General features: G+C 36.5%; 1 protein-coding gene and 1 long non-coding RNA gene across 2 annotated transcripts in view; one reads left to right on the forward strand and one right to left on the reverse strand.

Annotated features, from left to right (window-relative positions):
- Positions 1-24,438, reverse strand: part of grid2 (glutamate receptor, ionotropic, delta 2) — a gene marked incomplete at both ends in the record, with an annotated part of 524,276 nt that overhangs the window by 140,478 nt on the left and 359,360 nt on the right. The window lies entirely within an intron of this gene.
- Positions 12,273-13,749, forward strand: LOC307132649. The gene is made up of 3 exons (XR_013817316.1): positions 12,273-12,393; positions 12,508-12,567; positions 13,639-13,749. It is a non-coding gene; the product is annotated as an uncharacterized lncRNA (long non-coding RNA).

Raw genomic sequence — 24,438 nt, forward strand, 5'->3', positions numbered from 1 at the left:
CCAAATAAAAGCAAGATACCCCAAATATAAAAATTAAATATGACTAGAAATAAACAAAAAAATATAAACCTCTCTATTTTTACTTTTATGATTGCAAATTAAAAACTTACACTAGCATTCAAAAGTTTGGGGTCTTTTTTAACCTCTTAAACTCTGCAGACCTCAGGGTCCGGAATGACATCATCAAGTATATACTTTAAATGTTAAATGTCTGTGGAGGAGCTCTGACCTCATTTGTGGTACCATTTGAAAGCTTAGTGTCTACTTTCTGCATCACTTTGGCATTTGTTTTACACAAAGTAACTTATTTACACTAAACTACTCTGGTACCATTTCCACCTGGATTTGGCCTACCCAAATTGAAAAGCTTCCCATATCCACATACAGTGGTGATTTTACAGGAAATACATGGTACACATAAAACACTGCTAAAAGTGATAAACATGTAAGTATATGTTGTCTGAGTTGTAATAAACCCCCCCAAAAAAGAGGTGCTTTTTGATTTTTTGTGATTTTTGAAAGTGTATAACTCATGCCCTGTGTGCTCTAGCACCCTGTTTTGGCTGTTTCCATTAGATTGCAGCAAATTCTGGAAAAAAAATTATTTTGTCTGTATCATGTATGCAAGATTTATTCAAAAGGACCTTTTTTTGTGTAATTCCCCCAACCCCCCTGGGAGTGGTGAGAATCACAACAGGCCGACATGGTGTCATTCAAATAAAAGTATTCTAGAAGGAACCATTGTCCTAATCGCTGAAGCAGAACAATCATTCTTTGGTGGTTTAGTGTATAGTTTCAACAGTTTCAGCAGAGGTATTTCCGAGGCCATGGCGTGACAAGTACCACCTCTGTCATCTAAAATTTGTTTTGCCTGCTGAATCTCAAATCAGAAGCAGAATGTTTGTCATCCTCTAACAGTTGGGGCGAGCTGCCTCGTCCCGAAAGACAGTACTGTAAATTTCAGGTCTGAAAAAAGAGAAGCAGAAAAGGGGGCGAGAGAGAGGTCTGCCTCTTATCTACAGAGGGACAGATAAGAGCTCATTTCTCACAGCGGAATCGAAACAAGCGGGCCTCTCCGGGCTCTCTGGCAAGAGAATGACACCATTAGCATTCCATAATGCCTCACTGTATTCTGCACATTCACATTTTGTGTGCGGGCGTAACGCTGTCTGCTCTCGCCGTTTCTGCACTTTACGCATGGATCAGTTCATCTTCATAACATGCGAATGCCGCCACTCTGCCGCAGAGCTGGAGTTAGCAGATAGTTTCAAAGGTGATGCGTGGATATGAGCGACCTCATGGCTGGTAATGCCAGGGTTTTGATAACCTCTCAGGATGATGATGTGACAGGATTGCTGTAGTGCAAGGTAGAGGAATGTCAAAGCAAAGATCATCACAAGCAAGGTGACTCGATAAGCTTGCCATTAACCACCTTCTCCAGTCTTAAAGCGGTGTCTTATAGCAAATATTTTAGTATATTTTAGTCCATATTTTACTAGTGACATACATTATTTGTTTTTTAAAAAGCTCTTAAAGGGAAAGTTTGAAAATGATGTCATCATTTAAAGGAAGTCACACAAGTTTGGAAAACATGAGGATGAGTAATTGATGAAAATTATCAAAATCAAAATACCCTAATACAATGTAAAAAAAATATAATATCATAATATATGCAAATTGTTTTTATTATTGAAACTTAAAAACCTACAGTTAAAACAAAAATTGGGGTCAGTATAGCTTGTTTGCAGTCACGTGGTTCTGATGACACGCGAAATTCAGGTGGAGGGCAGGAAGTGAAAAACAGAATGGACGAGATGGAGTAAAGTCCGTACTGTGCTGGTTAAAACAGAAAATCACAACATATGTTGGACATGATCCTTATGTTATCAAAAGGAGCATTTTTCTACCGTATTTGAAGACTTGCCTGCCATCTAGACGGTAGATATAGAGAATGTGAAGCTGCCGTCACGCCGTGTAGAGTTCTGCTCTGGTTTGTTTATATCGCGCTGCATTTCTGTTAATGAGTTTATGGTAGTATTTAGATTTTCTGTCGTAATTGTCAAAAAATTCACCATTGTAGGTCATTCATGCTGCATCGAGAATTGCCATAGTAACTTATGTCGTTCGTGTATTACACTTTTACGCCTTTTCTATGTGTAAAACCACAGGTTGAGGTGGTGATGGTAAGGCGCCGGATAGCAAATCTAGTAATAATGTCACTGATTAAACCTACTGCCTATCATCCAATAAGGGATAAGGGAAAGTGAATATTTACAATGACAACAATAAGCTTCAGTTACATTTACACCTTTCCAACAAAGATATAGATTGATTTCTATCAGCTTGTTGAACACATTTTTATTTTGACACATTTCTTATGATGGCTGAAGCAGCAGCGCGTGACAGTGTTTTCACGGTAACTAGATATGAACCGAATTATTCAAAACTTCAGTGAAAACATCAAATGAACATGCAATGAAATAAATATCTTCTCTTCCCTGCAAACGATACCAAGAAAAATATGAATATTTAACAAAGTCAGAAACAAAGTTAAGCCAATATCCGTATTAAGGTCAGTATCAGCAGACGCAAAACGCCATTAAAGGCGACAACTTTTAAGTTAAAAAGTGATAGAAGTTACGTAAATGATAAAGGCTCTTCGTGGTTTCTCGGTTTGATCGATTTGAGATGCAAAACATAAGCATTTTGAGTTTGTGTTAGCGATTACTATAGTGATTCCTATGTGGAAAATAGCTTCCTGCCCTCCATCTGCATTTCACGCCACAGCAGTGACGTCACGTGCAAACAACCTATTCTTTCTTTGAAAGGTTTTAATAATTTATTTAGCAATGAAGCATTACATTGATCGAAAGAGAAAATAAAAGACATTTATAATGTTACAATTGATTTCTATTTTAAATAAATGCTTTTCTTCTGACCTTTCTATTCATCGAGGAATCATAGTTTGAAAAAAAAATATAAAGCATAAAAATAACAAGCAGCACGACTGTTTTCAACGTTGACAATTGTAAGAAATGATTTCTGAAGGATCGTGTGACTGGAGTAATGGCTGCTGAAAATACAGCTTTGCCTTCAAAGGAATAAGTTACATTTAAAAATGTATTAAAATAGAAAACCATTATTTTAAATTGTAATAACATTTCACTTACAAAATAAATACAGCCTGGGTGAGCTTAACAGACGTTTCCAAAACATTATAAGATTTTACCGAGCTCAAAATTTTTTTTGTAAATATAAATATCTGTATTTCTGATACATATAAAATACGTTACTAAAATACATGTATATATTTTGTAGTGGGGCCAATAAAAATACTGACAGTGCAAGTACACAATCTGAACAACCAGTCTTATAGGGCTAGTAAGAAAAAAAGGCCTTTTTGAGGCCTGTTTTCACTTAAATACACAGCATCCAAGCAATTAGCATACTGTCAATGCTGACCTGCACTTCTATTGAGTTCTCCACCTCACTGAATCCATATTCACAGAATTAGCAAATGTGTCTAGCAATTAATTTTAGCAGTTATGCCCTTCCTCGCTCCACTAGGACCTTATGGGATGTATCACTATACTAACATATTGTAGACAGGGTCATATCAATAGAGCCCTGCCTGAGGCAATTTGTAAACAGTACCTCAAGTAGTTTGTGGTTCAATCGACAGAAACGAAATGCTGATGATGCAAAGCAGCACCTGTCATGCAAAGGGCCAAGGCATGACTGCCCCTACAGGCTTATTTAACCACAAAAACAACATCATCACGATAGTTGCCTTAAGTCAAAGTCATCCCGAGTCATCATCATGCATATTTCAAAAACACCTCAATGGCTGACGCGTGGCTTTGCCGTCAAATATAGATGAGTGGACTTTAATTTTGCAGCAAACATACACTTATGTTCAAAGTCCTCTAAGAGTCAAAAGAGGCGATATTATAGTAACATGCCATCCTCAACAAACACTGACATATAAATGTACCATCTGAGGCTTACCAAGGATTCCTATTTTTTCTTATAATAAGAAATTTGCTGAAAAAAGCAGTTGAAAGTGGGAGGACATTTCTTTTTTTGCTGAATATCGCTACTTATATTATAATATTATAACATTTCTTTAAAATGTTCTTATACATTATAAATTATATTCATAGATTGAATATTTTACAACACCAAACTAATGTATTAAGAACAAAATTACAACAACAACAAAAAAATCCCAAGAAATTTGCTGGGGAAAAAATTCAGTTAAAAGTGGGAAGATGTTTTTTGAGAGGGGCAATACCGTGACCACCTTTGACAGCATCAGCCAATCAAAACACTGGATCTGAAAGGTGCCAATTTGCAATTCCTTCCTACTCAGGAGAGATTAAAAGGTTATCTCTGAGACAGAGAGTTGTTCTAGTTCTAGTTTTCTGTATTGTTCCAGGATTCTGGTTCCAGGGTTCCAGTGTCTGGGTTGTTCCAGCTTCAGTTCCTAGTTCCAGTCCCAAGAGTTTCCAGTTTGAAGATGCACTAAGCTGAAGGAACAAGCTGTTTCTCTCTCCCTCTTGAAAGAGAGAAACAAAGAAGTTTTGCAAGATGTGAATTTGGGGAGTTTGGAAATGGCAACAGGATTCAAGATCTTCTGCACTAACTTCTCCTCCAGATCTGCGTGTTCCAGATTGCTCGGAACTCCTGTACGGACTTCAGAATCTTCTTATCAGAGATCCTCCAGATCTGCTTGTTCCAGACTGCCCGGATTTGCACTGACTTCAGATTCTAAAGATCCTTTCGTCTGCACAGACGTTAGAACCTTCAACTTCAAGGCTCCTCATCTGTGAGTTCCAGAATAAGGACCTTCTCTGTTTTCCAGGAGTTCAACTTTCAAGTACTTCCTGTTCAAGGCTGTGAAACGGAATCCAACTCCTTTCATCCCACTGCAACCCGGCCCAGCTCAGCAAGTGGAAGACTTTGCCGCTCTGACTCGTAAACGTAAATATCACTTCACCAAACCTCTTTCTAGAGACCTTGGCATTAGTGTATATTGTCAGTATATGACAATCTAATTTGCATTAGATTTTGCATAGCTGATGTAGGTTGATAACAAATAATCTCTCGATTTATTTGTTGAATTCAGAATAAGGTTTACCTTATTACTGTTTATCTTTCCATAAGATAACTTGTAACTGCCATAGTAACATCCAACTCAGTCACTTGCATTCATCAATCCCTTTGCACTTTATCCATTCAGTAGTTGTTAGTTACTCTCGTCTATCCTTTTGTTAATAAAATCATTTTATTACACTAGTGTCTTCCTTGTGTTGATAATGCAGTAACAGGCTCTACAAGTTACGATATCTCACAAATCCTTCAGATTGGTCAGATGACAAACTTCCTACAATTTATCATTCTAATTCAGTCAACGATCTTTCATGATTGTTATTTATTTTCAAGGTGAAATTCCTTGGCTGGTGCCCCATAACATAGATAGGAGTCATCTAACACTCTCACACTCACCTTAGACGACGTGTGACCCAAAAACTCAATATTAATATTAATACTAAATATTAACATTTAAGACCACAAATCACTATGTGTGTGTGTGTGTGTGTGTGTGTGTGTGTGTGTGTGTGTGTGTGTGTGTGTGTGTGTGTGTGTGTGTGTGTGTGTGTGTGTGTGTGTGTGTATGTGTGTGTTAGGCTAAAGCAGATGCACTCTAGCTCTGACACAGCTGACATCTGAACTACCAGGTCTGTTGGTTCCTTTCAATTGTATTCAATTGATTTTACTCACGAACACACATCAATGTCTGATAATGAAGCTGTCTTATAAGAGAAAAAGTTTCTGCTAAGGCATACTCCCTTCAGGGTTTCCAGTCTATTCTGTTTTGTTAAGAAAAACCACACTGAGATGTACCACAACCGCCCCAATGGAAATAAAGTACAAGACACGTACAAATGTTCAATAAAGTAACATTTTCTCTCTGTATGTGTTAAACTAAAGCAGAATTAAGGCTGGGAGACTGCAAGGTTGTGACACAGCACACTGGGGATTGCTGAAAGGAGTGAGGAGCTCCAGGCTGTACATCAAAGATCAGTCTGTACTCTTAGCTGGGCAGATCCTTTGTGAATGGAATAAAATCACACCTAAATGGATCGAAACCATTGAGCTCAGTCCCTCTGTACACACTTGCACATATTCTGCACCCTTATGTAGAACAACAATACAATGCAAAAAGTGTTCCCCAGTAAAAATATTTAAAGACCATTAAAATAAGATACTTGAGAAGCAAAATTGTGTAAGATAATATCAATTGATATTATAGCTCTAGTTGGAAACAATTTGTGTATTACTAGGTCACCATACAGGTCTCCTGAACAACTCCCCTCTGTAAATTTTCTGATTTATTTACCAACAACTCATATGAATACCTCCCACTTTAAATTACAACAAATCATTTCCTGTGGGAAAGCAGAAATCTAAATCTAAATGTGTGTGTATAATTTGGGTAAAACAAATGATTATATCTGTCTGTAGCAGCACAGACGAACAGACTTCCTTTTGTTAATTGAAGTAGGGTATGGTTATGTCAGAGTTTATTCTGCTTTACCTGAGATAAGTATAATTAATCCATAAAGAGTAAACGTAAACTCACAATTGACAGTTATTGATGCATGCAAAAACATTTGTCAAATAATTACAAAGTGAAAAAAGTTAATGAAAATATGTTAATGATTAAAAGAGTTTTGTAAACATAATTATCAATGAAATATTCATTTGAACTAATGATTGGATAAACAATAATGAATTTGACTGTAACGCTGGACTAATGCCAATCTATTTAAAATGTAATCTTCAGACAGAGCACAGGGCTTCATAGAGGTGAATGTGTGCTATTTTAATAAAGCTTTGTGAACATAGTCAATTAGTTTATTAAAAAAAAGATTAAAAACCATTATAAATTGAGATTGAAAAAATGTGAGTATAACCGCAGCAAAGTAAAATATTCATCACTTAAAACTATTCACTGTGTTCACTGATTCATTTTTAAACTTCCCAGAAAGACAATGTTTGAGCTTACAGCAAGCATTACCACTATTCATAAAAATAATCTGGGGGGGGGGGGGGGTTATTATTATTATTATTTATATAGAATAAAGGTTCACTGCCTTGCTGTTTGTAATAGGTCAGATCCAAATCATGTTGTATAATGTTTATGAGATTCAAAAAACTGTAACTTTACTTTATTTGTACTATTTAATAATAATAATAATAATAATAATAATAATAAAAAAAGCTAAATTTGTATTATTAAAATAAATGAGTGTATTATTTAACATTTTGGTTTATTTGAATGTTTTTGCCTGAAGCAAGTAATGAATGTTTGATGCAGAAAAATAAAGATATCAAAAAAGTAATACCAATTAATAATTTAGAAAAATCGTATTCAAAAACAAAATTAATTAATTATGGTTATAAAAGATTATAAAGAGATTCTGCCTGTTCACACACATTTGCGTTTGTACTGAAAAAAAGTGCATCCATATGATGTTTAAATCAGTAACGATCTGAAATGACACTTAATGGAGTGTACTTCCTTCCTTACTAGCGCGTTAAAATTAGAGCTCGGTACAGACTATCATCCCCTTCAGCAATATCTAGGGCAACTGTGAAATACTTCCTCCTCATCCTATTAAGACATTGACAGAGTGTGGACTGACTCAACCTTCTCCAAAAACATGCCTCCCAGGGAGAGTGAGGGAGCGAGCGAGTGAGACCAACAAGAAGAGGAGGAGACAGAAATGACTGCGAATGCCTCGCTCCTTTATATTTAAAGCAGTTCTCCTTTATATTTAAAGCAGTTTTGAAGTTGATGCAGCCCTTAAGTCTTGCTCCAAAACAGAATTATGAGCCGGGAAAGTCCAAAAGACTTGCGGGATCCTGACCCCGGATCCCAGGAGGCTCTCTTTATCTGCTGCATGATACCGGAGGCAGTGGGCTTATAGGGACACACTGATTCAGTCACGAGGAAACATTCTGTATATGGGATTAGCCCACATCATAAAGCCTGTATGATGTAGCTCTCACTTCCTGCCAGCAGATAATGATGTGGCCCTGTTGAATATTTTAGGGCTGTGGTTTGCTAAGTGCTTTTTCTCAGGGGAACTCTGTCGTGCACTTTTGCTGTCTAACTGTGGCGTCCTGCTCCATCTCTCCCTGGAGGGAGCACCTGGAAAGAACACTGACCCTGATGCCAAGATGCACTTTAATTACCCTTACTGCACGGATGGACATGAGAGGGTCAGTAATGGTACAACATATGATTGTGAACGTTTTCTCTTTTTTTCTTATTCCTCTCATGAATAACCGATCACAAGTACGTTGAGTATTGAGAATGTAATGATTAAAGATGTATGTGGTTTGAAGGGATAGTTCAGCAAAATCTCTTCCAAAGACTTTTATGGTGAATTTCCTTCCTTTTTTTAAGATTTACAGGCCCAGTTCTTATAGACTCGTTGTATTCGGGGGGGTTTTGTAAAACATACAAAATCTCTGATGTTTCCAGCACCTCGTTGAATCTATGCCACAAAGCCAGTTTTGAAGGCAAAAGGAGGTCAAACCGGCTACTAGCAAAGCAGGGGTGCAACCATCATTTCAGAAGTGAGGGGGGCAGAAATGTCAGGTGTTATACCAGTTTTTATCTGACCTTTGTCTAACTGAAATCAAATACACTGCTGAACAATAACCACTAATATATTTTCCCTCCCCCTTTTATGACAATTTTATGATTGGTTTTTATATACTAAAACACCTACATTAAGTCCTCATGTATTTTATACAATGTAAAAAAAGGTTTTGTTATGCTCACCAAGGCTGCATTTATTTAATCAAAAATGCAGTAAAAACAGTAAAACAGTGGACTATTGTTACAATTTAAAATAGCTGTTTTTTTATGTGAATATATAGTAAAATGTAATGTATTCCTGTGATCAAAGCTGAATTTTCAGCATCATTACTCCAGTCTTCAGTGTCACATGATCCTTCAGAAATCATTCTAATATGCTGATTTGCATTTGAGGAATTAATACTTTTAGATGTATTCATCAAGCATGCATTAAACTGGTCAAAAGTGATAGTGAAGACATTTATGATATTGCAAAAGATGTATATGTAATACATGTTTTAATCAAAGTAATAAATGCAAATAAATGCAAGTGGGTACAGCTGCGGCCAGAGATCTCCGAAATGGGGCGGGAACTCCAAACATGGACAGAACCTCCAAAAGGGGACCACGCTCAAAGACTTTCGCCATTAGCTTTGGCTTTCACTGCATGAAAACACTGAAATCCGGCACTATCCGGGCATGGTATACTCCTGTGTAATTTGATGTTTACCGGATGTATGTGGGAAAAAGCGGATCAGACTAACACGGAACAGTATATTTCCAGAAAAACCCGGAAACCTCACGTATGCGGACGTATACAGGAATCCGTGAAATTTCACGGACATATACAGCTGAAACACTGCTGGGTGTGCTAGGACTGAAGACTGTTAGGTGTGAAGAAGACCTTTCATATGTTAATGACTGACACTTGTGCTGGCTGTTCTCAGAGGGAGGACTTCAGGATTGAGAATTATCTCTGGTCTACTGTAGGCTACAGCAAACAAGCTTTTTGCACAGAAAAAAGAATTCTTAAGGCCCTGAAACACTAAACTGAACTAGCAATGACTAAAGCCGACTGTGGGGTTGGTTCACGTTGCCTGGGTCTGGGTCAAACCATCAGAATGGTGTGTCAGGGCCTTAAAACCACTGCATGAAAAGAGTCTCTTAATCAAATATTTTTTATAAAAACAGTACAAAATAAAAACCCTGTCTGAACATATACGTTCACAAAAAAATCTGAATATGTAATGAAATAAACAAAGAAATGTAATGGAATTAACAAAGGATAATTAACCAAACATTTTAGACTATCCCCAAACAATTTTTGCAAAGTTTTACAAATTGTAGGCAATAATAGAATTAAATAAAGAGGAGATGAAATGTGGAAAATGAAAAAGTTTGTTTTAAAAACACCAAAAACTGATATGCTCAAAATAAAAATATGGAATAAAAAAGAGCAGGGATTCACTTGCTCAAGAAACACAGAAACACAAGCAGATCTTTCAGCTCTGCAACTGTTCACAAAAAGTGTCACTCCAAGATTCTTAACTTTAACACGCTGCAAAAGAGGGGCGTTTTGAGGTTTGAAATCCACCACTCACAATAGATGTAGGTGCAACCAATAAGGTTACCAATAAAAATAAGGCAACCAATAAAAATAATCCTAATTTTACAGAAAAAAACTTCAGTTTATTTACAGTATTTTCTTGTAATTTTGAATTATGTTTAAAACGATGTAAAATTACAAACAATATCTAAATAAACAACTTGACTGTTATTTTAAGGATTATATCATTAATGACAAACTACAGTAATTCTCATTTTTTTATACAGGAACATAACTGTATTATTTTTCTGTTTTCATAAATAACAAATTCATGCAAAATTACAAACAATATCTGTAAATTAACAACTGTAATACAATATTTAGCTCATTATATTAAAGATTTATGTTTATGTCCATACTAACAATTTAACATTATTCTTTGTCATTTTGAAGTAAATCTTATTAGTTTTATATTTACACTGTAAAAATAAAAACCTAAAAAAACAGCAGCTACAGCTGCAAAACAAAAAACGTAAAATTAAAGTCAAATATCTTAAGTCAAATAAAGTTAAAAAACTTCACAGAAATTTACATTAAACGTTTTAGAGAAAACACTATTAGTTTACAGATTTTTCCTTATTTAAATTAAGATATTTTAATTTAATTTTCTGTTTTACAGTGAAGGTGTATTTTTACATTCAATTCTGGATACAAATATAACAAAATATATAGCAAACTAAATATCAAAAAATAATTGTTTTTAAAGAGTACAAATCTGCACTGCTCTCCAGGTTGAAACTTCTGCCCACACCACAAAACACCATTTGACCAATTAATTAAATATAACAGCAAATAAAAATAAATATACACATTTTCTAACTGTTGTTTAAAACAAGTTTTTTCTATATTTGCAAGGCTATTTGCTGTCTTTCCGTGTTCTTTTGAGCGTGATTGGTCAATCTGAACGTCATCCAGAAATCTGGCCAATGACAGTGCGCGCCTTCAGTTTGAATTATACACCCGTTGCCGTTGTCGTTGGAGTTGATCGTGGCTCGCGGGGACGCGACGCGATCGCGGCTTCTAATCTTCACGTCGGTCTATTAATGGCATTGCATGGACCATTTAAACCTGTTAAAATCTTATTTTGGACGAATTTTGATGGTGGGATGTCGACTGAGAACGAAAAAACATGAATACGAACAGACTAAGTTTCCAATGGCGGACAGCAGACGGCAGAAGGTAACGTAAATCCCTTTATATTGTTTCTACTGCTCATCAAGGTATAACGTTAGTGCATTAAAGTCATATGCTAATCGTGATTAACTTACATATTCTGTTTCTGTGTTTTTGTTGTTGTAATATTGTTAAGCTAGGGCTGGGTGTTATGGCGATCTGATGATACTGACTATTGTTAGCGATTTTGCTGTAAACGTTAACATTACCTTTTTATATTGCGGAATGGGAATATAGCGTATATAACGCAGCACTGACTGTACTAAAACTTTTTGACATTTTGACAAGGAAACATGCATGAATGTAGATTGTAGAATAATGAACGGGACATGCATGTGTTTAAATAAGCCTCTCTCAGACAGCATGCGATCCCGAAATCAATTATCTTTCTGTAAAATGCACACAGTTATCTCAGTAAGCCTGTCATGTGAGGTATTCACTTGATTTAAACAGTCAGTTATGTCTTAAGTAAAGTCAAACAGTTCAAGTTAACGTGGGGAAACCCGGATGTGTGTCATTCTGTGCATCCATTCTTAAAGGGGCTGCAGCTTTGTCATCATTTTAATAAAACAAAAGAATAGAGAAGACCTTCTGCTTCTTTAAGAATCAAGTGATATTAATTAATTGAATATCATACAGTGAAGACTTTTAAAGCAGTATTATTCTGTAGCATTTTAATAAAATATCCATCAAAATAAATATATTGTGATATCGTTATTGTAAAATATAATTTCTCATGTATGTATAATTATATGGTCATAATGCCCATCCCTACTGTCAGCTAGTTTTAAGATCAAGCTTGTCATAAAATGTAACAGAGTTTTGGAATGAGTAATCCGAAAACACTGTCATGTACACTTGTTCAACAGAGAGGACAGGAAACCACCATACTTGGACTCTGAAAAATTATAGGCAAACCAGGATTTTGGATCTACTGTGAAGTTTTTGTATGGGCCTGGTGAGTATGTTTTGCAAGTCCTTGTCCGTAAGTTGATAATTAATATTAATGTTTTATCAAACAAATTAATATTCATTTGTGTGTGTGCATGTTTCTTCCCCCCTCATGATCCAGAAGTTTTGGATCCATGATCCTGAAGAACTTTTACAGATGTTGACCCTGAATGTGTAAAAGGTAATCTTAAAAATTATTTTAATGTTCTCTGTTTTTTTCTGTAATGTAGACGCATGCATTTTCTGTGAAGTTGCTTTGAAACAATATCAGGGTTTTTCCTACATTGAACATTTTTTGCCGGCCGCCAAAACAAATTTTTGCGCCAAAGCCTTATTTGATCAGTTATTGTGATTTATGAGTGATGTAGAACAGATGACTGCTGCGCTTGCGTTAACTGAGTGACAGAGAGAACGATCAGAGCTCCTACCCCGCTCGCACACTCTCTGTCTTCAAAATAAGCATTCTTAGCTTTCTAATGTTTCACATATTACGTTAATCAAAATCAAAAGGTCGGAAGACCGAATCCATGTTGCACGTGGCGCTATCAGACGTCTTCCTTTAATTACCGCTGGGTGTGAAATGCGCTCAAAAAACATTGACTGATTCTCTGACCAGCTGCATAAAGCATACTTTAAATAAACAGGAAACAAATCCTATCCGGTTATGTAGTGTTTTCTGTGTGTTGACAAATCTTTCGCGATGTTCTAAAGACGGGATTCACACACAACGCGTCTGCTAATGTCCGATTCGCCACCTAATGACTCCTTTGAACTGAATCATTTTAACGACTGGTTCCCAGAACAAAGTTGTTGTTAGCTAGCTGATTGTATATGGCAGAAAATTAGGCTATTTGTTCATTTTTTTAATATTGATATGATTACCAAAACAAACAATTATCAGTAAATAGTGTAAAAATGAGGAAAAAAAACAAACATCAAGGTATCAAAATAAGATAAGCAAAAGTTACAAACTTTCTTTGAATTTATTTCAAATTTATTGTCAGTTTTGCGCTTGCAGATCAAGTGGGTAGGGTATTTTTTTTTTTACCGTGTGTGTGTGTGTGTGTGTGTGTGTGTGTGTGTGTGTATGTATGGATGACCATGTCTGTCAGCCACCACCGAAGACCATTTTTGACCCAGGAAAAACCCTGAATATGTATTGTGAAAAGCGCTATACAAATACATTTTAATTGAATTGTTTTACTTACTTTTATTGGCATTAACTATATATTATTAATGTATTATTTGGCAGGTCGCAAGATGTATTTTATTTTGTGAGACTTTGCTGAGGAAGTATTCTTTGGCTCAGTCTGAAAAGGCCCAGAAAAGAAACACTATGAAGAACATCACACAGAACCGTCAGAGAAAGAGACGGGTAAGTTAAGAAACCGGTTAAGCTTTTTCCCTCCAGAATGTTACTATACTCCTCTCTGAGTTTTAGTGGTTAATTTACTGTCATGTTTTGCAGTTGCTGGAGACCAGGTCCAGGGTTGCAGAAACCAAGACATAACCTGTGGAAGACCGCAACTATAGACCTGATGAAGATGAAGATGATGCTGTTGTTGATGGAAGGCCAGTGTGGATGGTTTGGCTAGCTCAAACAACATTGTGTTAGAGTTGGTCACAATTATTTTATAATTATAATTTTAATATTCAATTGTTCCATTTTATATTTTCTTTATTTTTATGTTTATATACTTATACTTTTATTGGTTCCCATATATAGAACATTTACATATATTTTATATGCACTTTTTAATTTATAGATTTCTTTGTCTCGTTTTATATTGTATACTTTGTATGTTTGTTCCTTTTTAGATGTCCATGTTGCTTTTGATCTCCATGTTTTGTATTGTTGTTCCTCTTACGTCGCCTTCCTTTAGAAACATTTTGTTCACTTATCTTTTCCCCCATTCATTTGAATGTATGTTTATAATGCTCTTTGTTCTTTTTATTTGGTTATATTGTTTACTTGGAATATTTATGTGTATTTTATATACACTTTTTTTTGTCTTATAAATTTATTGTTCTCATTTTATATTGTTTAATTTGTATATTTATTCTTTTCCTTTTTATGTTCACTGTGTATTTTATTCCTTTACATCTGTCTTTTAAATGCATTTTGTTAATTTTTTTTCCCTTTTTGTTTCTTTACCAATTCAATTTAACGTATATTTATGTTCTTTGGACTGTTTATATTTTTACATTTGTTCCTTTACATTTTCATCCCTTTTAAATACATTTAGTTCACTTGTTTTTGTTTCACCATTGTTTTAATGTTCGTTTATAATGCTGTTAAGAATGTTTTTTTTTTTTTTTTTTAATACCTTTTTAATAAATATTTCAGACTTTCTCAAATTGTTTTGTGTGTATTTTTCTTTTGGGAGGGAGAGGGGATTATTTTTTATATATGTATATTATATATTAATTAGCAAAATCTGCATAGCTGGCCTATAACCAATCAAGTCCCTATGCTACAAAACCTAGCCCACCCTTAGCCTTAGAAGTAACCAATAAAGTCACTTGACTGGGTTTTCAATGCGTCCTGTCCTCCAATAGCAGTCTGGGTTTTGGGAGTGGTTTTAAAAAAAACAACCAATCCAGTTTGAGATGAAGGACCAATAGGGGATGGAAGGCAAAGCTGTTTAGAGGTGTGAAAATGTCTCCTGGGAAAAACTTGATGGGATTATTTGCCATGGCAACAAATGGCTGTAGCATGGGAGTATACGGCCACAACATACATCCGATTTGGTACCATTTCGGATGAATACGGACATATACGGATCCATGGAATTTGACCTATCCGGCCAGTATACTCCTGGATTCTTCCGAATTTCAGCAGTGTATACAGGAGTATACTGGTCCGGATACACCTTTTTTCATGCAGTGTTTAGCCAATTGTCATTGACTTACATTTAAAAATAAACGTTTTAGATTCTCTGATCTAATAAAAAGTTATAAAATATGCTATAAAAATAAATATGTCTATATAAATAAGTATGTTCTGTGAGAGAGGAGCCCAGAGCTTGTGGCCAGTGGAGTTAGGACCGGAGTTTGAACCTCCGGTCAACGATATAAGTGGGAATACCTAACAAGCTCTCCCACATAACGTCCCAGCGTGGCTTTTACTGTATCGCTTTGTTCTAAGCGACGGCGGAGAGTAGGAGGGGGCAGTGACGCTTGGTGCAACTAAAAATGTCCCATTGTCCAGTGAGTTCCAGTTGGGGAGTTACGGACAGGCCGGCACTTATGAACTTATTGGATCCACTTTATATTAGGTGGCCTTAACTACTATGTACTAATATTTAAATTAATAATTTGATACAATGCACTTATTGTGTACATACGTGTTTTTACATTGTACTTACATTTTTAAAAATACCTGCATGTAATTACATCTGTAATTAATTTCTGTAATTACATTTTTAATTACACTGTTGACACTTTCCTTACACCTAACCCTACCTTTAAACTTACCCATACCACCACCCATGTCCCTTACTTTACCCGTATCCCACCTCAATATCAGCAACAGTGTTTTACAATACAATATAAACACAATTACAGTACATTATACTTATTTTTTATTTAAGTACATAGTAGTTAAGGCCACCTATATAAAGTGGTACCAACTTATTAACTGCTTATCTCCCGAACTGCCATTTTCTTTAGCACGCTATTCAACACAAATCTTGCCCTGCAGTCCATTTTTTGATTGAGATGACCAATGAAATGTTTTGAATTGTCTGCAGGGCAGAGTTTGCGCTGAACTGGTTGAAAAAACAAACAAACAAACAAAACAAAAAATTCACACATGCGTGTCATGTGTCTGTCTGTTAATGGGAGGGGGCCATGCCCTATTTTGGAGTTCCCACCCCCATTTGGAGAATTCCCACACCCCATCCAGTCTGCAGCTATACCCTTCTCAAATTTACTGTTTTTACTGTATCATTTATTTAATTGGTGAGCATAAGAGACTTTGTTCAAAAAAATTAAAAAGACTACCAATTAGCACTGCATTATTCATATAATTTTTGGTCAATAAATATCTTAAGATGGCTTGAAAAACGCACATAACTGATTGGATCGAACTGTTGTATAAACACAATATCACACTTGTAGCCTATGGCACTCGGCCTAGAGCGATATCGCATGGCTACTTGTGTCATATTGCTTGTGTGTATATATATATATACATACATACATATATATGTATATATATCTACAGACATATATATATATATATATATATATATATATATATATATATATATATATATATATATATATATATATATATATATATATATATATATATATGTCTGTAGATATATATACATATATATGTATGTATGTATGCGTGTATGTGTATGTATGTATGTATGTGTGTGTGTGTGTGTGTGTGTGTGTGTGTGTGTGTGTGTGTGTGTGTGTGTGTGTGTGTGTGTGTGTGTGTGTGTGTGTGTGTGTGTGTGTGTGTGTGTGTATGTATGTATGTATGTATGTATGTATGTATGTATGTATGTATGTATGTATGTATGTATGTATGTATGTATGTATGTATGTATATATATATATATATATATATATATATATATATATATATATATATATATATATATATATATATTTCCAAATTCAGTATCTCAGAAAATTAGAATATTACTTAAGACCAATACAAAGAAAGGATTTTTAGAAATCTTGGCTTACTGAAAAGTATGAACATGAAAAGTATGAGCATGTCCAGCACTCAATTATGAGCATGTCCAGCACTCCTTTTGCCTGAATTACTGCAGCAATGCGGCGTGGCATGGAGTCGATCAGTCTGTGGCACTGCTCATGTGTTATGAGAGCCCAGGTTGCTCTGATAGTGGCCTTCAGCTCTTCTGCATTGTTGGGTCTGGCATAATCGCATCTTCCTCTTCACAATACCCCATAGATTTTCTATGGGGTTAAGGTCAGGCGAGTTTGCTGGCCAATTAAGAACAGGGATACCATGGTCCTTAAACCAGGTACTGGTTGCTTTGGCACTGTGTGTAGGTGCCAAGTCCTATTGGAAAATGAAATCTGCATCTCCATAAAGTTGGTCAGCAGCAGGAAGCATGAAGTGCTCTAAAACTTCCTGGTATACGGCTGCGTTGACCTTGAACCTCAGAAAACACAGTGGACCAACACCAGCAGATGGCATGGCACCCCAAACTATCACTGACTGTGGAAACTTTAAACTGGACCTCAAGCAACGTGGATTGTGTGCCTCTCCTTTCTTCCTCCAGACTCTGGGACCCTGATTTCCAGAGGAAATGCTAAATTTACTTTCATCAGAGCACATAACTTTGGACCACTCAGCAGCAGTCCTGTCATTTTTGTCTTCTGACGCTGTCTGTTGTTCAAGAGTGGCTTGACACAAGGAATGCGACAGCTGAAACCAATGTCTTGCATACGTCGGTACGTAGTGGTTCTTGAAGCACTGACTCCAGCTGCAGTCCACTCTTTGTGAATCTCCCCCACATTTTTGAATGGGTTTTGTTTCACAATCCTCTCCAGGGTGTGGTTATCCCTATTGCTTGTACACTTTTTTCTACCACATCTTTTCCTTCCCTTCGCCTCTCTATTAATGTGCTTGGACACTGAGCTCTGTGAAAAGCCAGGCTCTTTTGCAATGACCTTTTGTGTCTTGCCCTCATTGTGCAAAGTGTCAATGGTAGTCTTTTGGACAACTATCAAGTCAGCAGTCTTCCCCATGATTGTGCAGCCTTCATAACTAGACTGAGAGACCATTTAAAGGCATTTGCAGGTGTTTTGAGTTAATTGGCTGATTAGAGTGTGGCACCAGGTGTCTTCAATATTGAACCTTTTCACAATATTCTAATTTTCTGAGATACTGAATTTGGGATTTTCCTTTGTTGTCAGTTATAATAATCAAAATTAAAAGAAATAAACATTTTAAATATATCAGTCTGTGTGTAATGAATTAATATAATATACAAGTTTCCCTTTTTGAATAGAATTAGTGAAATAAATCAACTTTTTGATGATATTCTAATTATATGACCAGCACCTGTATATATATACACGTGTGTGTGTGTGTGTGTGTGTGTGTGTGTGTGTGTGTGTGTGTGTGCATCAATGGCAGAAGCTGCGTTTGTATGAAACAAGAAAGAGCGAGTCTACGATACCGGATGACTATTAAATAACTGCATACAAAATATTGTTTTGAGTTTTAATATTGTATTAGCTCACCAAACGCAGAACTTACATAAGGAAAAAAACTTTCCTAGCAAGCGTAAAGCGCCAACTTCAGTCACAGTTACCTGGATGAGCCTGTGTTATCAGTTTTTACCGGTTGTTATCGGGGGATAACATGCCACCGGATGGTACGATTGACCAATCAGAATCAAGTATTCCACAGAGGGGAACATCCTGCTGTAGTAGCTGCTGCTGCTCCTGTTCAATTTCAGCCTCCGGATCAGATTCTGGATCATATACGTGTGGTTGCATCTGATTGATAGTCATGGTTTATTTAGGATAACGTTTTCTTTTTCACGTTTAAGGATGTCAGAGCTTTCAGACGCTCTCAACGCAATAGCTGTGCATGCTCGTGGCTGTTTAGCTGTTTAGATAGACCATACTAATTTTTTTTTTACTTTGTCCATGTTTAGCATGGGAATCTAAGTTTTTAACAGTGTAAAAAAAACCTCAGTATGCATGAAACAGCATTTCACCCCCCCTTTAAGGACGCATGATTCCTGCCTTTTTGTCCTGCACAGACAATAGCCTTGGAAATTACATTGAAGAATGGGGAAGCGAACAGTTTCTCAGTTATGAATCTTTCTGACATATGAGACCTTTCACGTCTGAGTTTCAAAGTCGGCATTGAATCAACAGTATTCTTAGCTTTTTTTGATGAAAACACTTGTCGCTTTCACACCTTTGCTTGACCTTTAGAAAAGTAGACACAGCACTTGTGGCACACACTAGCTTTTTTCTGACGGCTTCATCAGCACCTGGTAATTACCAGCAGGCAGCAGAGGAGCCTGCAGTGATCAAAGCCTCAGACACAGAAGAAAGGGGAGAAAAAAGGAGAGCGAGCGAGAGAAAAAGAGTGAGAGAAACAACTGGCAAGTCCAGGCGCTGAGGTATGGAGATGTGAGAACACTATGGACTGGTTGTGTTAATCCGGCTGGAGCAGGAACATGGGAATGCGCTGATCCGCAGAGGCATGGAGAGTCTAAACGGCACTGTCTGCAGTAATCCTCTGGTTTACATGCTGTAATTCTACTAGAAGACTGGAGGAGGGCACACTGGGGGTTTGACCTAGAACCTGCGACCACAGCCTTCAATACACCCTCACTAATATGCATATCTACATTTTTAATTGCATTATGTGAGAGATGCAACATTACTGTAACAATCAGACTAATGAAGATCTTTTAACATGAAATCCACATGCTGGTGCTTAAGAAGCATTTTTTGTTATTATCAAAGTTCAAAACAGTTGTGTTGCCTATGGCCCTAATTACAGTCATGATTATATAGAGCCATATCGCACTGATAATTCGGAAAGAAAACAGAATGGAAGCCTACATGTTACTATAGCAATGAATGAAACATTAATTGCATGGAAAGGGGCAATTAAATGCCACACAGGGTGTGTTTTCTAATTCCATTGCGCTACTTTTATATCGTTTTTTTAAATGTAAACATCACCCTAGAACGTTAGACTTTTGCACTCGCATCTCTTCCATACTTTTGCAGAGTATCGTGCATGGCGCTGCTTTATAAACGCGGCACTCAAGTTAAAAGAACTTGTGTCTAGAACTGCATCTAGACCTGCAAAAACGCATTCCTGTATGAATGGCCCTAAACTGATTAAAAGATAGTAAACAGCACATTTTTATTTCAGTGCTGTTATTTAAACAGTCAGTTTGCCTCGTACATTCAGTTTACAGCATCAACAGCAAGCCAAAGAGGGCAAGGTTTCAACTGAACTATGCATTTGCATTTTAAACACTTAGCTACATTATGTTCTAACTCTCTCCAGGCAATAAATGCACATTCTTAAATGAGCAACTTTTTTATAGCTAATTTCAACTTGCAATGAATCAAAAATCAAATCAAATCAGAGCTGTATCTAAATATCCGCAATTGCCTTAATAGCACGCAAATATTTCAGCCCGTTTTCGCTCGTGTGACTGCAGCCTCAGCTATTCTGCTACAGACTGAAGAGCGTCACTTTCAGTTAATAAAGGAAACAATACTGCAAATGTCTGGTGTTATTTGTGTGATTGTTTGGGGCTTTCTACAGCCCTTCAACAAAACTTGCAACACAGCCCACCTCAGATTGTTCTAATCAATGCACAAATCGTAAAAACAAATAAACACTATCAGTTCCTAAATTCTGATTGGGTGGGCAAGGCAGACGTTTTGGTGGGCTCAGCCCACCCCTGCCCATGCCAAGAACCGGCCCCAGTGATATTGCTCATATATACACACGAGTGTTTCTATCATCCCTCTGTAGATCAAAAAATGATGTTTATCCCTGTATTTTCTATCAAAGTCTCTTGTTCTTGGAAAAACAGCATCATAAATAAATAACTATCACAGGGGTTCTCTGTACTTCGTAAATCCTTTTCAAAATCACCCCAAATGGATGTTTTGCTCAGTACAGGTTTAAGATGTTTCCCTGTGCCACAACAGATATTTGTTTCAGTGAAGTCGAGGCAGTGACAGGAAGCTCTGCTTTGAGGACTACACTTCTCTATACTGAGGGACATTCATCCTGTGGGAGAGCAAGAGATGTTTATCTCTACAACTATTCACAGCGTGCATCCACAATACAAACACTAAATACACAGCCATAAATAAATAATAAACTAAGAGGAATTTATCCTTTAAACACTGCAGAAGAATATGCAAAGAGTATGAGATCACATTACAGAGAAACGTGTTTTCAGAGAAGACAGCGCAATCACAGTCTGGAGAAATGTGTTATGGAAAACTTGCTCATTTGGATTTCCGTGCACATCTAAGTTACATTTTGTACTTTATGTATTTGAAAATTATGCAAAATATAAATGTTGAAAACATTAGTTCGTATTGTGGTGGTATTCGCAAAAAAGAACCACGAAGCCTTACGATGCGGACACATTCGCTACATTTTTTGTAAATGTATCCCGCATGGATTCAAATTTAAATTACTTTTTTCATCAGCAGGAATTTTCCCAACAACCGTAAATGTGACAACTCCCTTAGATACAAGAACAATCCATTAAATAACATTCAAAAATGGGTAAAAGACATTTTTCTGATGTAAGTAAACCATTAGATGCAATAACCGAAAGCTTCACAAAAGAAGATTATGCTGGCAGCGCAAGTAAAAGTGTCTTTTTTTTCCCTTTTTCTTTTCACCTCAAAATAGATTTAAACTTACATTGTATTCGTATCATAACACACTCAGTAATACAACTATGGGGACTGTGATCTAAAAGTTCAAAAACTCTTCAAGCCAAATTCTACATCTGGGCAAGAGAAACTATTTTAATAGAATAAGTACATATTCGCCTTTGGACAAAAAGTAATAGATCTCTGTACAAGTCTACAGTGGAAGTGAAGACTGGTGTCTTCACTTAAATAAATATGGGACTTCCGCGAACAAAAGCACTGCTATGCCCAGCTCTTTTCCCATATCTATTCAATCACTTCATCCTTTAACAATATGATAATACAATCCATGTCACACATGCGGAGGAAAATATATTTTCTACTCTTGGAAAATTGAAGAGGGGCTGAGGTTGAAAAGAGAAAACCAGGGCATTTAACACATTGGCAATCTACAGGGAGATGTCTAGACAAAATGTGCCAAAAAAAAAGCATTACTCTAAAGCAGCACAAATCAATGATAGCCTTGCTTGTTCGCTCTCTCTCTACCTCCAGTTCTACGGGCCGAGACAGCTCCTCTCAAAGAACATCTGAATCTACCTAATGGAATGGAAAATTGGGGGAAATGGGGAGTCAGACCTGAAGGGATTTCTTTCCCCACTGTACAGTTTTCACATATTTAACACAGGCGCTTCTACAACTGTTCCTTTCGCGTCGACGAACACATTAATGCACATCACCCAGTCGAAAAAGGTGCCAGGGTCATTTCCGAATATTAATATAACACACTCAAAGTCATGCTGTACAACTCGGGCCCTACCCTGAGGGCTGCCTTTACCTAGTCACATAACAGATCGTTCTCAACAGTGAGCTAAAAAGCATCTGAAGTGAACTCTAAGTATGTGAATGCGTGCGCTTCTAGCTACGCAAGCTCGGTTTTATGACTGTGAAATGTGTCAATCCACAATTTATACGCAAGTATGTGTTGCTGTCTTCATCTATGGTTTGTTTTCTCTTTCAGGGAATGAAGGAAAATAATCATATTAAATGAAAAAACTGATTTAGATCAGGGGTCCTGAAGGACCCCGAGCACTGCACATTTAGTATGCCTCCTTCTTCTAACACAACTGATTCTGCAAGACAAGAAATGGGTGTGTTGAATAAGGGAGACAGTATTTTTTATACAGTATATATATTTTTATCAAATAAATGCAGCCTTGGTGAGAGCTTCTTTCAAAAATATTAACAAAAATCTTACTGACCCCAGACTTCTAGTAACGTATGTTTCTATGCTAATGATGTTGGAAACCACATATGTAAGCTTTAACTACCTTGGTGCTTGCTGATGGTCATACATAGTTGATGAGTGGCTGATGCTGATGGGATTTTAAGCTGGCTAGTAATAGACTTTCCTACCTCTTTAATCCCAGTGACGTCTATTTAGCCTCTGCTTTTTTTCTGCACATTTTCCCACCTCTTCCGGCTCAGTGGACTCTCACATTAGCGCAAACGGCGTCGCATATTCCCTACTGACTGCCCGACCTGTGCTCTAATATGTTTTTTAAAAACAAAAGAATATTTTGTATCCCATCAGGGATGATTAGCCAAAATGGCTAATCGAGCAATTACGCCACAGAAGCTTTTAGATGTTTTGATAGATAGAGAGGTGAGCCGAATGTAGCCAATGGATTTAATGATGTGGAAAACTAATTCTTGCATGGTGGTAAAACTTGTTATGACAGATTGCTTTGAACCATTATAATGGAGATCTAGAGAACATCTACAGTGGTGGCCAAAACTATTAGAACTGAAGGCTAAGATTGTATTATTTAATATAATTTTCTGTATTATTATTTACACATTTTCATTATCATTTGTATTATCATTATTATTTAGTCTGAGCACAGGAGTGTGAGAGACATGGAGAGGAGATCATTTTGAACACAGGAATATGTGGCATAAGTTTTCCAATTATGCACATGTGACTGGAATTCTCTGTAAGGAAGAATTGTGTAGCTTGATGTGGTTTTCCTACTAATGTATATGACAAGTCACAAGTTCTCTTTAAGACATCTATTTTGAACAACGAACAACAAGTTTCTCTATGCATATGTTCAAGGGTATATTGTGCCGCGTGAAAGCACAAGGTATAGCATTAACAACTTGTTTTTCTGGTAATGTAAGCAACCTGTTTACTGTTTAAGCAACCTATAAAATCCAAACTGGGTGTCCAGGAAGACAGAGAAAGCCGGAATGAAGACCATCTCTCCAGAAAATTGTCTCTCTCTCCTATGTCTGATATAAAATAATAAAAGATAAAATCTCTTGGCAAAATAACTGGTGTCCAGTCCTGTGAATTAAACTACCACGGGGTAAAAACTTAATTTTTAAGTCTACAGAACGCCTGAAAGATCTAAAAAATAATGACCTTTTTTGCCTCAAAAAATGTTGATGTAACGTTTCATAATGTTCATGAAATATGCAGTTGGTTGCTCTGAGCACAACAAATATCAGATGAAGTGAGTCATACTGTTTTTATCCACTTTAATATTTGTTATGTCCACCTTTTGCAGAAATTACAGCAGCACATCTCTCTGGCATAGTGTCTATATATTTCATGATAATTTCAACACTAATGTTATCCCATGCCTTCTGTAACTGAAGCCAAAGGCTT

This window comes from Gobio gobio (genome assembly GCF_949357685.1).
Source record: "Gobio gobio genome assembly, chromosome: 10".
Lineage (NCBI taxonomy): Eukaryota > Metazoa > Chordata > Actinopteri > Cypriniformes > Gobionidae > Gobio > Gobio gobio.